General features: G+C 38.3%; 1 protein-coding gene and 1 long non-coding RNA gene across 2 annotated transcripts in view; one reads left to right on the top strand and one right to left on the bottom strand.

Moving 5' to 3' along the window:
* The window catches only part of ar (androgen receptor), a 106,906-nt gene that overhangs the window by 63,280 nt on the left and 30,729 nt on the right, over nucleotides 1-12,897 (top strand). The gene's annotated exons all lie outside the window — the stretch shown is intronic.
* LOC309498361 overlaps nucleotides 1-12,897 on the bottom strand; it is a 205,525-nt gene that overhangs the window by 171,623 nt on the left and 21,005 nt on the right. The window contains exon 2 of the long non-coding RNA XR_014205926.1: nucleotides 667-839. This is a non-coding gene — a long non-coding RNA (uncharacterized lncRNA). The remainder of the gene's footprint in view (nucleotides 1-666; nucleotides 840-12,897) is intronic.

The raw sequence follows: 12,897 nt of genomic DNA, 5'->3' as shown, positions 1-12,897 counted from the left end.
CAGTTTCTGATGCAGAAAAGTTAGTTCATGCATTCATGACCTCGAGACTGGATTACTGTAATGCTTTATTAGCTGGTTGTCCTGCATCCTCAATAAACAAGCTACAGTTAGTCCAAAATGCCGCCGCTAGAGTTCTTACTAGATCAAGAAAATATGATCATATAACACCGATTTTATCATCACTGCATTGGTTACCTATAAAGTTCCGTATTAATTACAAGGTATTGCTACTGACCTATAAAGCCCTAAACGGCTTAGCTCCAGTCTATTTAACGGATCTTTTATCACCCTATAATCCATCGCGCTCTTTAAGATCACTAAATTCAAGGCTTTTGGTCATACCTAGGATATCCAGAACCACCAAAGGAGGGAGAGCATTCTCACATTTGGCTCCAAAACTCTGGAATAGTCTTCCTGATACTGTTCGTTGCTCAGACTCGCTCTCCCAGTTTAAAACTAGATTAAAGTCGCATCTCTTCAGCCAGGCATTCATATAATCCTATAGTTCAAACTACAATCCGGCCTCTAGCTCATAAATGCCAGAGGAGAACTGGCCCCCGACTGAGCCTGGGTTCTCCCAAGGTTTTTTTTTTCTCCATTAGGTCACCTGATGGAGTTTTAGGACACCATTAGGTCACTTGATGAAGTTTTTCGGTTCCTTGCCACTGTTGCCTTTGGCTTGCTCAGTTGGGGATATTTTGGGGATATTTAATTTAATTTTATCAATCAATAAATTCCTCTTGAAACAAACTTTGTTGTATTATTTTAATTTAATACTGTGAAGCTGCTTTGATACAATCTGTATTGTGAAAAGCGCTATACAAATAAACTTGACTTGACTTGACTTGACTATTTGTGGGAGTTTTATTCAGCGAGGTGGTCGAACTCAGTCAGAACACTCCCTGAGGTAAAAGAATCGACGCGGTTGCGACACGCATGCGATGCAGCGCGCTCGTTTGTCCCGGCGCTCATATGCCGTGGTGAGATGAAAAGTTGAAAACATTTAAACTTTTCAGAATGCCGCAAGCGCACGCAGGTTATGTGACAAAAAAAACAACTGACCTTTCCATGACAACATCGAAAGCTCGGCCGAACAGCTGATCAAAGCTGGACAGGGCAGGTTTTTATTTTTCATCTCCATAAATATATGTGAAGTTAGTCGTAAAGGGCTTGAAATAAATTAATCCTTACTTCCTCGTCATCATGAGTAGAGTGCGGTTCATAGTTGCATAGCAACGACAGACGCCACGGGAGTGCAAGCGCTTGTAGAAAGGAGAAAGCGTCGCGGCTGTGCTTACCACACGTTTTTAGACGCGATATGTGAACAGTCCCTAATTCATAATAAACTGAGAATCTATTTGGTTTAAAATCGTTTTTGTTTTGTTTAAAATGGTGATCACAATTACATATATCAGACAACTACACAGAATAACATGTTCCAGTCTATTTATATAAAAAAAAATTGAATCATTAATTCAAACACGTTTAAAACGAATTAATTCAGTCTCATTCATAAATACCTGTTTAATTAATGGATGAAGTTCAATAAATGTTCCTTTTATAAGTTCAATAAATGTTCCTTATTTTAAATTGAGACTTGTAACATTTGTTATCATCATTGTGTCATTTTTATGATGTAAATTGAGTGAGCAAAAGCAGTATCGGCTCCAAATATCGGCCCAAGAAAATCGGCAGCCCGTATCGGTCATCGGCTAAGGCTGATGAAAAAAAATCGGTATCGGCATCGGCACTAAAAAATCCATATCGGTCGATCCCTATAAATAATGCTCAACTGAGACATTCACATTGTTGAAAATAAATAACCACATTCCTAGCATTAGGATCCTTTGAAAGGTAATGTTGTTTTTAGTCTAGTGATCCTGCATCTTCTCTCCTCCTGATCTGATCTCACTAACCAGGGTGCGATGGTGAAGTAGGTGTTGATTTTCTTCTGCAGAGGCGGTCTTTAGTTGCACTATTCATTGCATCAAAGAGGCACATTTCACAACCAGTTGTTCGCTTGGTTACAATAAAAGCTGTTCTGTCGGGTCAGAGTTCTTCACTTTTCGGCCGGAACTCATTTCACGTACTGAAGCCAGTGATTCTAAGCACCCCTGAACCAAACAATGTCAGCTTATGATAGGCTGAAGCAAGTCGGTCACAGATGCACCGGAAGTATGGTGGGGTGACGCAGCATCTCGTTCCCTTCTTAGGGAACCGAGGTTACAGTCGTAAATGAGGCCTTCCCATTCAAGGGAACTCGTGCTGCGTGGTAAGTTTATGACACTATGGGAACGTTAATACCCACTATGCTATGCTGACCAGTGCCTGTCTAGTGTGAATCCTGTTTGGAGCACAACTAAGACTGCAGCACCTGGGAGCCTTGAGTGGAGCCCAGGTCAAGGTCATTAAACCTGACGAATGTGTGCGGAGAGGACCAGGCTTTTGAAGTAGCCATACTCCTAGTAGAATGGGCCCAAACAGCCAAAGGGAGAAGGCTGACCAGCCTATTCATAGGCAAGAGCATAAGCATAAGCTAAACCACCCACCTTCAACCACCTCTTTCTGGGTCACCCAAAGCATACAAAGAGTTGATCAGACATGTTCGCATGCCAGTTCTGCGAACGTAAGCATCAGGTGCCCTCACTGGGCTATAAGCAGATTTAATTTCTCCTGGTCTGAACAGGCAGAGGACAGAAGGCCTGCAACACTATTAATCTGGCCAAATTAGTGGGGACCTTAGGAACATAACTCGGCCTAGAGTGAAGAACAGCCTTTACCATGCCAGGTGCAAACACCAAGGGGAAACCGGGTGTCTTGGAGAGTGGTTCGCAATTCAAATCTTACTCGCCAATATCCATTGGCTTGTTTTGTTTACACTCAAAGGTAATTGGGCTCTCAGGCCAGATCCCAATTCGTCAGTTCAGTTCTGATGTAACGTTGAAAGTGACTGACTGATAGGGAACTGTTAACTCTTTCCCGCCTGCGTTTAAAACAAAGAAAATAGCCAGCCAGCATTTTTGATCATTTACACAAAAGTTTCATGGCCCTATGTTATACACATGCTATACATCTAAAGAAAGAACAGACCCTTTTCTTAAAAAAAAATAAAAAAAACTTTTATCCTAGCATCTTTTTTTTTAATCAACATTTGAATGTAAGTAAGTTTCATAAAAAAGCAACATTTTGAGCAAAAGCTGAGAAAATCCAATTTTTTTGATGATAAAAACATAGATGGAGTAGATCGAGTCCATTAACACCCCCAAAGCTTGCACAGTCCTAAGGCTCGTCCTGGGTCGACTTTTCATTTGGTAACATGAGGCAGTTTTGATTTATATGCGGTTTAATGTTGATTAATGCGTTATTTTACATATACATCTTCTTAAATATGCCTTAAAATGGCTTATAGAAAAGTGCTGTGGGTCTTCCCTGACAGATCTTTAGTCTCTCCATTAATTATTGATATCTCTAAAATGTGCATTATATATTACATTTTATGTACATATTTTATGGGAATAAAACTGAACTGCATTATTTTATTAATTTATGTTCCCTGGGGTGGACTTATAATGTTAGTATGATTTTTACATAAATAATTGTCATGATTTTAGAACTCTGATTTGAACACTGTTTGAAGGGGCGTGTCTGCTGTGAGACTTCACTGTAAATACCCACTGCTATGATTGGCTAACATCTTTGCATATTAAATAGATAAGTATTATACGTGGAACTCTCTTGAAAACCTTTAGCTCTCAAGGTTAACTAATCCTGAAAAGTGTTGATTATAGCATTATATTGAGATCTATAGCATTATGTTTTGATCGTGGCATGAAAGGTTGCTGTGATGAGCATTGTAGCCGATCACAGACACATGATCTCGTCATTGCAACTCGATTTCTGCACTCTCATAAATGCTTTCATCATAACTAACAGTGCAAACACGATGTAAATAAAAGATTTGTTAATTATAACGGGAGTTTTGGCGAGAGTCTAGAACTCAATCACTCGCGCTGTTTGAATGACAGCTCCAGCGATTCTAAAGGGAGCGTTCTTTGATCGCTTTTTTATATATAATTTAATCACAGTTTAAATAGATTATTTTCATCCTACTAAGAGAAACAATGTGAAGTTGGCTGGTTTGATTTACTAACATCACTGGTGATTTTTGTCAGACACATAATCGGTGCATATCAAACGATCTGTAACAAAGCAATAGTGGAAAAGTAAAAACTTTTTTACTCGCATAAATGTGTTGCGCCGTTCCTGTCTGATCCAATATAGAAGGCACAGCATCTTTTTTTAATTTTAGTCTCTTTGCAAATCCAGCGTCAGAAGGAAGGTTATGCAGCGACTGTGTTTTTCCACAACCTGGCACTGCACAACATTTTGCACTCTTCAAAGGCATGTTTAGCGCTTAGTTGCTCAATCCAGTTTTAGAATCACGTATGTTATTTACCTACTACTTGTCATGTGCAAATCAGTGGGCGTGGCTACAGTGGTAACGATGTAGAAGAAGACGTTGATCTTCACATTCCAAAACGAGTCATTCTCTGAGCTTGGTAACAATAAAAGCTATTTTTGGACCAACAAAGAAGTTTTCATTTCTGAAACTTACGGGATATTCTTATAGTATGATGACCTCTTATATGTTAAAAGCTCAAGGAAAATTGTATTTCTCAATCTTCTTTAGACCTTGCGCTTTTTTTTCCAGTTCTACTGACCTGCGTCAAAAACGCGTTCTGTGTGAACCGGCCCTTAGGCTGTGTTTACATTTTCAGGAAAAAATCTGATTTTTTTTAATGACATCTGACACAGATCGGAATTTGTTGCAAACGTGTTAACACAAAAATCTGCATGATATAAATTTTTTCACATCCATTCTGAGCCACTTCCAAATGTGGTTTTAAATCAGATACATATCCAATGTCTGGACATCTGACCCACGTCTAATACTTGTATCCAATTCCCCTTGGAATTCCAAGCCAGCACAAGATGAGAGCGACATGTTTGTCCACAAAGATAACTTTAATGTTGTATTATGAAGCAGACTTCCCTGTATGCGCTCGCACTAAAACTCACAGCTTTTTTTTTCTGAGGTGGAAACTTTATAGTTAGCTGTGCAGACAGAAACATTCAGGAGCATAGAAAATATTTTTCAACCTCTGCCCTGTGATTTTTTTAAATAAACAGCTTTGCTACTGCAAGCTACATTATAGGCTATTTTTCAATAATGAGGTGATAACTTTGCTGTTTTTGTAAATAAACAAACAAGCCACACTATTACATACAGATGCACGTAGGAAATTCTCTCTCTCTCTCTCTCTCTCTCTCTCTCTGTTCAGTCAGATTGTGTGCTGCAAACATCCATGACAGCTTTTAACTTGTCCATGCTGGAAAATAATCATGGCCACCGACATGACGTAATTTTAGTACAGCCATTCAAAACCCGATGTCACATAGCAAAGTGATCACGAACAGAATAATTTGGGCCGGGGATTAATGTAAACACAGATATCGGATACCTGTAGTGACTAAAGTGAATGCAAACAGGCGGGACAAAAAAATTGAATATGGTCAAAAGATCAGATCTGTGCTTTAAGACTTGCAGTGTATATGCAGCCTTAGTCTCTGCATCACAAATGCCATCCGTCCCTACTGTGTGTTAACACATATAGCCCAATTAACATCAAGAATGTCTCAAATGTTAAGTTACAAATGCAAAAGAGCAGTCAGGTATATTTTTTAACACTCATGCACACAGCTCTGCATTTATTAATGCATTAAATTACAGACACAACCTGTATGTTTGTGGATGGTATTGTGTATGTTGTGTTTGTGCATTTTGTTGCATGTATTTGTAAATTTCCGTAAGACTTTGATATTGTTAACCTGATAAAAGAGAAATAATACTGTCTGGACCACATAGCAGGCAATTGTTGTGCTCTCTCCCCTTGTCTTCACAGCTTTCTACTGTTTTTATTTGGCTTTTTTATTGATTAATTCGACATGCTCTTCCCTCCTGCTTAAATTACTTAATAAAAGAGAAAGGGATCTACCACTCAAATCGAGGTTATAGCTCAATCTGACATAATTGAGTAGTAAATCATTGTCATTTAAATGTGATTTGTGTGGATGCAAACATTAAATATGCATGATTTGTAAATAAGCAAACTTATTAATAATCACCATGCAATAAGATTAAACTTTCAAAATGAATTAAACATTTTATGCATGACCTCCAATCTTTAAGAGCCATTTTAACCTGAGTATGTTACATCAGAAACATCATGGGTGACAACTTTAAACTTTTTATTTCATCATAACATCAATTATAACATCAGTTCAAAATAGCTGACAAAAGTGATTTTGCACAAATTATATAATCTGCTATTTACTCAAATGACTTTTTTTGCATAATTCATCCATCAAAAGACATAAAGAAACAACAATACCTAAAGTGTATACATTTAAAAAAAAAACATAAAGTGCATACAACTTTTCTGATCTTATGTGAATCCTTATAGACTTTGGCATTAAATGTATTATTTATCATAGGTGTAGCCTTAATCATTGTATAGCAAGCTTAGCATCCTCCATAATAGGTGAAAAAACTTGTGACCGCTGGAAGAATATACACAAACCATACAGTATACTGCTGTAATCGACAGATAATCCATCTGTCAAAACATAACTAGCTGTACACTGTTTTTTTGTGTGCTGGGAAAAATGCAGATGTGCATTTCTGGACAACTCCCAATGCGGCCATTATTGTTGTGTTTATGACAGCAGAGGAAGCAAAGCGCTGCACAGAACACTTTGAGAGCTTGAATCATGAGAGAGAGGGCTTTACCATTGAAACTGATTGGCGCCTATTTTTATTTTAACATTATTTATTTCTTTGCTTCAAAATAACAACGAATCTCTTTTTTTTCTGGAATGAAGTAAAGTTTTCTTTAATCAAAATACATTGATAAAGCACAGCTGTAAAAATGTACTTAAGTACAGTAAAGGAGTAACAGTACTTTGTCAGTGTCCACCATTGCTTAAATTAAACATGTTGGGATCAGAATGCATAAGAACAAACTTTCCTCAACAAGAAACATGATTTGAGCTATACCAGTAATTACAAAACCAGATGCTGGAAAAACATGCATCACCCTGGACATCGCTTCAACTTGATGTATTATTGATGTATGTATAATTCGGTATTATTATTGAGGCAGAGACATGCCAACAAGTTCAATCAGTTCTGGTGGGAACTCAACCAGTTATGCATTGTCCAGAGCACTTCTGGGATGATATTTTAAATGCAGCTTTTAAACTTTTTTCTGCAATTCTATTGTGTCTTGAGTTGTGTCTTGAGGCTCTTGCATATCCCACCAGACTCCAGCACCCTGACATTACTCACGGCCGATCAACTTTGTTGGCATGGCTATAATCCGCTCTGCTATCAGTCACTTGTACTTTTCATAATGAAAACTATTTTTTCATTATGAAAAGTATTTTTTTCATGGGCAACTTTTACTTGAGTCAACTTGTACTTTAGTAAAATGATTATCTATTTTGTATAACCTTGGTAGGATATGTGGTAATCAGCAGGCAAAGATGAGGGCAGACTCCCTCATCACAACATGAGTGCCCTTTCATCTGCCATGATGAAAAGGACAGGACTCTAAAACTCACACCTCCAAAAGAAGTTCCACAAACAAGGATTTAGGTGGGCAAGGAGATAAGCCTGCAAAGACAATTGCCAGGTACCATTTGTGGAAGGGGATAATGATGACATTAGCATGTCATTGATCACAGATTCCATCACCATTTTCCCATTGTTCACCACAGTCCTTCAGTCCTGAGACCAAGGTATGAATGACCACAGACTCTCAGGCCCTGTTTCCACCTGGTATTAAGATGTGTTTTGGTCGATCGGATCACAAGTGGACGAGGGAGAGACATTACCATTTACATCTGGTGTTTTAATCCGTCTCTTTTGTCCACTTTTGACCGCTTCTGTCCTGATTACTTCGAGGGGAGGGTCTATGGGCGGGTCCCTTTGCTTCCTTTTGCTCCGTCTGACAAGCATGCTTCCCAATAACACATACCGCAATGATTATGCATTAGTTTAGTATTCGGAGAGTAGGCGGTCTTTAGTGGCTGTTCAAACGCATTCAACAACATGAGCGTTTCCAGTACGAAAGCAATCCGGTCAAATGTGTTTTCGACTACCTCTGCAAGTGGTCGAAAGTGCACAAGCTATACCTCGTTTCCACCTGTATTTAGCGACGTCCACTTGTGATCCGATCGACCAAAACGCATTTTAATACCAGATGGAAACAGGGCCTCAGACTCACCAAACCGGTTTTGCCATGTGGCTTGAAGCCACAAAGAATGGATTTTCTATGCAAAATGGACACACAATAGAGCAAATCTTCTTCATATCTATTTAAAGAACTGTATATACTTTTAAATACTTTAAAATATAAAAACTTACCTATTAAGGTGTACATGAATGCATGGGTAAAAGTTCAAAATTACCCAATGATGTTTGGTCTTTGTTTTTAGCATGTCTAGGTTAATCTGGAATTGGTTTGGTAAGTTAATTATGCATAGGAAAAACCTTAAAGACATTGTTCTAAACATGAACTTTAAGCTATGCAAATGAACCTCATGCCAGATAGGGGCCATATGGTGGCCACCTCTGACAGCATCAGCCACGTTGAATCTAAAAGCCGCCAATTTTCAAATCCCTCCTTCTCAGGAGGGTTAAAAAAAGTTTCTCTCTGAGACAAAAGGGCAGCGGAGGAACATTTTCATAGTTCCTAGAACTATTGCCGGAAGTACCCGGATTTTGGCGTCTTCGCACAGCAGGAACTAGGAATGATTTTAGTTCTATGTTCTCCTTGTGGAGGAACTAATTTAGAGTTAATTCTAACTCTAAAACTAATTCTACTTCAGAGTAGGGTCTAAACCAGCCCTATAATACCAGTGACGTTAGTGTACCCTGATTGGCCGAACGCACACGAAACACCAGCACCCGCCATTTAAAAAAAAGCTGTGTCAAACACACAGATTATAGCCTATATATTTACTCCACAAACTAACTCTACGAACATAGAAAACAGTGATAGATGGGCCTCTTTACCTTTACGCTAAGGAGAAAATCCAACGTAACTATGAGAGGACCAAGCCATGATTATGTATTTCTGCTCAGGTAGCAACACTGGACATCAACCACACGGCATACGCTAATACCTTTTCATATACTGTATACTTTCTATGTACAACAGTTCTATCTAATAACGTACCGGTATTAGACAGGAATGTGAGCACTGTGTGGCTCAGGCTCTGGCGTTCTCAGCACCGTCAAAATAAAAGTCACAACAACAAGCACGGCTTACGTTACTTCAGAGTTCCTACTGGCGGTGCGAATGCAACCAGGAAAATTTTCCTAAGGGAACCCTGGTGACTAGTTCCTAGAACCACCCTGGTGGCTAGTTCCTAGAACTAACCGGTGCAAAAGCCCCTAAAGAGTTGTTCTGGTTCTGGTTCAAGGTTCCAGTTCCAAGATGTGCTAAGCTCTAAGTGCAACTCTATGGAGTTGTGAAGTTGGTCTAAAGAGAGAAACAAAGAAGTTCGGCAAGAAGTGAATTTGGGGAGTTTGAAAATGGCAACAGAGACAACGACCACAAGCAGATTATGAGGATCATCTGCACAGACGTTAGAACCTTAAACTTCAAGGCTCCTTCATCTGCGTGTTCAAGAATAAGGACCTTCTCTGTGCTCCAGGAGTTCAACGTTCAAAAGTACTTTGCATTCAAGGCTGTGAAACGGATTCCAATTCCTTTCATCCCACTGCAAACCCGGCCCAGCTCAGCAAGTGGAAGACGTCGCCGCTCTGACTCAGCATGTCACCAGGCGCACCAAACCTCTTTCCAGAGACCTTGGCATTAGTGTATATTGTCAGTATATGATTATCTAATTTGCATTAGATTTTGCATAGCTGATGTCAGTTAATAACAAATAATCTCTCAATTTATCTGTTGAATTCAGAATAAGGTTTACCTTATAACTTCCAGAGGAACTACTGTTTATCTTTCCACAAGAAAATTTGTAACTGCCATAGTAACATCCTACTCAGTCCCTTGTGTCTATCAATCTTTTTGCACTTTATCCATTCAGTAGTTATTAATTACTCTTATCTATCCTTTTTTTAATAAAATCATTTTATTACACTTGTGTCTCCCTTGTGTTGATAATACAGTAAGAGGCTCTACAAGTTAACGATATCTCACAAATCCTTCAGATTGGTCAGATGATGAACTTCCTCCAATTTATATACTTCTAATTCAGTCAACAACCTCCCATTAATGTTCTTTACTGTCAAGGTGAAATTCCTTGGCTGGTGCCCCGTAATATAGGAAGGAATCATCTGACACTTTCACACTCATTACTCAGGTGATGTGTGACCAAAAACTCAATATTAATATTAATATTCAAGACCGTAAATCACCACATATATTTCTGTAATCATTTCTTAATTTTTAAGGTGTTCCATTAATTCCTCTATCATTTCCCATTAAGGATGACCTTTGAGGTTCTGTGCAGAGTTGTTTTTAAACATGCTTACTGGTCTTTGTTTTCTTGCATTACATTAGCTTTTTATGGTAACCTGTAAGTGTTTTAGAGTTTTTTTGTGTGTTTTTTTTTGCATCCACTGCATGAGAAAGGGAGACGTAGAAACGCTGGCCCAGTATTCTCTTAAACTTTCCTTACCAAAAAAGTAAAATGATCACAAGTATCACTAATAATCAAGCTCTGGTGATTATATAATAATTGCAGCAGCCCTAATCCACACTAAACGTACTTGGAAACCAAACATACATACATATGATTTGATCTGAGAATGTGACTATGCAAATTTCCCAATGGCATGAACTTTATTCACAAAAAAGCAGTAAAGAGTTTTTGAATAGCATTTTTATGGATGAATTTACTTTACTTTACAGAGAGCACTTTCATCTTTCCATTATGCAAAAAAATATGTGTTGCACCAAGCAGGGGTGCGTTTACCAAAAGCATCGTTAGCCAACTATGTTCGCAAGTTCCGTCGTTATCAGCATAGTTCAACGAGTCAGTGTTTCCCGAAACCATCGTTCTAACGAACATTCGCAAACAGCATCGCAAAGTTGTGTAGTTGGAACGACAGCTCTCGACCTGTGGTTAGAAGCATAGTTTCTAGTTTGCATGACACGTGGACTTAATAAATCCTCATCTTGAGCAAAATAAGCAAGCTGACATTCAGTACAACCTGTGTCTTTTATTTAGAATACATACTGTACAAATGTCATTTACGTCTTTTAGTTTGTCAAGAGATTCAAAGCACCGTTTTTGAAGAGTGCGCATGTGCGAACGTGCTCTACTATGTAAGAACGAGCCTATGACTGAATCTGGAAATAAAGCAAAATAACTGAGAAAAATGAGAAATAGTCCTCAGATGTCATGTCTGTAATTTATAGCAAAACATCTAGCGTTAATTCGATCTCAAACAGATTCATTAAAATAAGTTATTACTCCACCACATGCGTGACGTCATAAACCAACGTGGTTGAACGAGCACTTTGCAACAATACAGTTTCGGGAAACAGTCGTGACTAGCTAGTTCATTTCTTCAACGATGCATCGTACTATGGTAGTTAAGCAGCGAGTTACGTCATTGTTCGGGAAACGCACCCCAGCACGGTCAAGTGTAACCATGAATCCTGCGCTTCATGTAAGATATTGAGACTTCAAGTTCAAGTTGCCATTGATTGACTTCTCTGTAAGAAGGCTTAGAGCAATGTGAGATGTGATTTCAAATGTTCAGGTGACAGTGGACACCAATAACACAAAAAAGAGCAACACAGCAACAAAAAGAGACACAGTATAGTACTGCCAAGTACTGCCATTTGTGGTCGGTCATAGTGCATGCAATTGTCATATCAAAAGGTAGATGGCATGTTGATGAAGTGTTAGGACTATATGGTTTGGACTTGTCTGTCAGCAACTGTTAAACCCTAGTGTTTACTGCCCTAACCCCATTATCAATCAAATGTAATAATCATAAAAATAATAATTGAAGGGGATTATTTTTAAACAAGTTCTGCCAATACAGGTTTTTTTTTTTTGCACTTATATATTGTGAAGCCTGTGTCACCTCAACGTGTTTTGCCAACTTTTTGAACATCTGGTGGCTACCCAAATTCAGTAATTTATTTGAATGCAAACAAATTAGTATCGAAACTACGAAAAGTTACATTCATAAAATAAGTCACAGGATAAATAACAGTGGATGTATGACCACGGTAATGAGCAACAACAGTTATTTGCTCATCGCACGCTGCTGCTGTCGTAAAATGTCCTCTTAAGTTGCAGTCACATTAGCAAACATTTGCCAAACAACACAATGTGACCACACCTTTAAGTTTCTGTCTTGAGCCTCAAGAAATAGAAGAGCTAGAAGGGAAGGCAGATCCTCCGTCACATTAGTCATAACAATAACACAAGAAACAACACATAGTGTTCATTTTGTACTCAACTACTCACCCTAGTGAAAAAACATATATACTGAAATATAGTTATTTTGTGCTAAGTATACTACAAATACATTTACCTATTTATGTACATATTTATTTACATATTTTACTTAATAAAAATACCCTGCAACTGTACTTTTGGTATGCTAAACTGGTATACTTAAGGTCTGCTAAATTGGAACAACTAATTTTGTACTTTAATTGTGCAGAAATAGTGCTGAGGTCCAACTAAAGATATACTTAAGTATACTTGATTGTGTAGTGGAACTATTGCAAGTATACTGTCCTTTAGGTACACTTTAAACATCTTGCATTTAAAGACTGATAT

Source organism: Leuciscus leuciscus, assembly GCF_965113295.1.
Source record: "Leuciscus leuciscus genome assembly, chromosome: 5".
Taxonomy (NCBI): domain Eukaryota; kingdom Metazoa; phylum Chordata; class Actinopteri; order Cypriniformes; family Leuciscidae; genus Leuciscus; species Leuciscus leuciscus.
The sequence above is the reverse complement of the archived record's forward strand: the minus strand, read 5'-3'. Positions and strand labels throughout refer to the sequence as shown.